At 40.0% G+C, this 2,621-nt stretch overlaps 1 protein-coding gene and 1 pseudogene across 1 annotated transcript in view; one reads left to right on the plus strand and one right to left on the minus strand.

Annotated features, from left to right (window-relative positions):
• LOC100960453 (nuclear RNA export factor 2-like) overlaps positions 1-2,621 on the minus strand; it is a gene marked incomplete at its 5' end in the record, with an annotated part of 71,578 nt that overhangs the window by 45,781 nt on the left and 23,176 nt on the right. The gene's annotated exons all lie outside the window — the stretch shown is intronic.
• LOC100958574 lies at positions 651-1,325 on the plus strand (annotated as a pseudogene).

The raw sequence follows: 2,621 nt of genomic DNA on the forward strand, positions 1-2,621 counted from the left end.
TGCCTGTCATCTCAGCTACTGGGGAGGCTGAGGCAAGAGAATTCCTTGAGCCCAGGAGTTTAAGGTTGCTGTGAGCTCTGACACCATGGCACTCTACTGAGGATGACAAACTGACACTCTGTGTGTGTGTGTGTGTGTGTGTGAGAGAGAGAGAGAGAGAGAGAAAAGAAGTTTAGGGCAGAAATTAATGTAGTATTCAAGAAAACTAAAGTAGGGAAAATCAACAAAATCATCCAAACAAAATGCTAGTTATCCAAAAAGACTGAATATATCCGAACCAATATCTGAATCTCTGGCAATATTGAGAGGGAGTGAGAGAGAGAGGGAGAGAGAACAGAAATACTACAAATCAGAAAGTGAAATATGTTTATCGATAAAACAATAAAGAAGAGAATACCAAAAAGTTCACAGCAGTATAAATGAGTTCTCAGACAGAATGCAGCCCTTGTAAAAGACAAACATAACTTGCCTATACTGACTATAGAAGAAATAGAAAACTTAACTAGACTTATACTCTGTAAAGAAATTAAGTCTGGAGGAGAGGCGGCCCGGGCCTTGTCGGGTGGGCATGGGTTAAAATTGGAGCCTATTTCCCAGCCAGAAGCCAAACAACATTATGTGGTTGCTAGCTGCTCTTAATTCACCTATTGATGCCCCCCAGAAAAGAACACCCGCAACGTTCCCAGAAAGCCCAGCTACTATTCCAGCAACAACCACTGGAGAGCCCCAAACACCGCTATGGGTTGCCACAGCTTTTCATCACTCACCCTCCACAGATATCACCTGTGTTTGACACAACAGCAGAAAGCTGATTCCTAGCCTACAGGAAATGTCGTCACCAAGACCCGGCAAGACGTTCAAGTCGAAATTCTGGCACCTCCACATTTCCACATTCAACTTTTGAGAGTCTACAATCTTCTAGCATTTCAGAGACGTTGGAGATCCCCTTAATCAAGGAGTGCCCCACTCAACAAAAAAAGGTCACAATTCTAGAAGACCCTGAGTCCTAATGCTCAATCCCCAAAGCTCTGGGGACCTGTCAGCACTTCCGAGTTCACCTTATGTGTTCATTCCACCTGACATCCTTGACCCCAGAGTCATCTTTTGTGAAGGAAGAATCTGTTCCTCAAGATCAGAAGGAAAACAGACTTCCAAACTGCTCCCATCACACTGATAGCAGCCCAGAGCCTGGGCTTGTTTTGGTTAAAGATAGCCCTGAGAACAAATAGGGGATAAAGGTCACACGGAGAAGAGGACAGCACCTGCTTGCTTACCTCAGGGAGCGAGGAAAGCTGAGCAGAAGCCAGTTGCTTGTGAAAAACTGACTACCTCTCTCATCAACGCTCTCAAGAAATTGCTGATTTTCATAGAGTTGCTAAAGTCACGTTTCTAACTCACGAGAGTCTATCAGTAGAATAAAACAGAAATAACACCAACGGAAACAAGTATTTTAAATAGAGCCCTGGAGTCATAAGGGAATTCAATCTCCACATTTGCTTTTTAAGATACCTTGTATCATGAACTGTTTACTTTATGTTTTTCTTGCATTAACTGTTTCAAATGTATGTAAATTAATGGTTGCAGAAAACAAAAAGAAATTAAGTCTGTAGTTTTAAAAAGTTATAACAGTGACTTAAAATGTAGAAAAGCAAATGATTAATATTCTCAAGTTTTGAAAAAGGATTTAACAAAATGCAAAAAATGTAAACAAAATAAAATCAGGCATAGAAATATTTAATCACTAGGAAAATGGCTGAAGTTATCCTGTTATGTATATAAAGCATTTTCTCAAAACAAAATATTACCTTAAAGAAAGCACCAGGAACAAGAGGAAACTTCAAGGAAGAGATATTTCCAAGCTCATACAAACTTTACTGGAGAAGAAGATAAAAGCATGCACTCCCAAATTCATTTTATGAGGATAATTTTGATTCCAAAATGAGACGAACATAATGAGAGTAATCAATATTATAGTTCAAGTTAACTATGAACATAGATAAAACCCTAAATTAAATATTGCATGCTTAATCAAATGATGCATAGAAATGACAGTAAACCAGAACAAGTAGGTAAAAATGTAACAGTAAACCAGAACAGGAGGTAGAAATTCCTTAATGTTAGAAAAAGTATTAATGTTAATGTAAATCACCACATTAACGGAGAGAAACAAGGTTGCTACCACGTTCATAGAGAGGGTAAAGTCATTTACTGAAGCCCAACACCTGTTCATATAACAACAAGGAAAAAACCTCACACAAACAAAACACAATTCTTAGCAAACTAGGAGTAGAAGAGACTGAAAAGGTGTGTCTACAAAATAATCTGCAGCATTCTTCATCAGCAGTGGTCACCCTTGAAAAATAAAGTACCGGACAAGACTGTTCAATGTCAACAGTGGAGTTTCTAGCCAGAGCGGTAAATTAAAGATGTAAAAGGCACAATGATTAGAATCAAAAAACCAAAATTAGGCGACGCCTGTGGCTCAGTGGGTTTGGCGCTGGGCCCATATGCCGAGGATGGGGGTCCAAACCCAACCCCAGCCAAACTGCAACAAAAAATAGCCGGGCATTGTGGCGGGTGCCTGTGGTCCCAGCTACTTGGGAGGCTGAGGCAAGAGAATC

This window comes from Otolemur garnettii, unplaced genomic scaffold, assembly GCF_000181295.1.
Source record: "Otolemur garnettii isolate 467f Iridium unplaced genomic scaffold, OtoGar3 scaffold00355, whole genome shotgun sequence".
NCBI classification, from domain to species: Eukaryota; Metazoa; Chordata; class Mammalia; order Primates; family Galagidae; genus Otolemur; species Otolemur garnettii.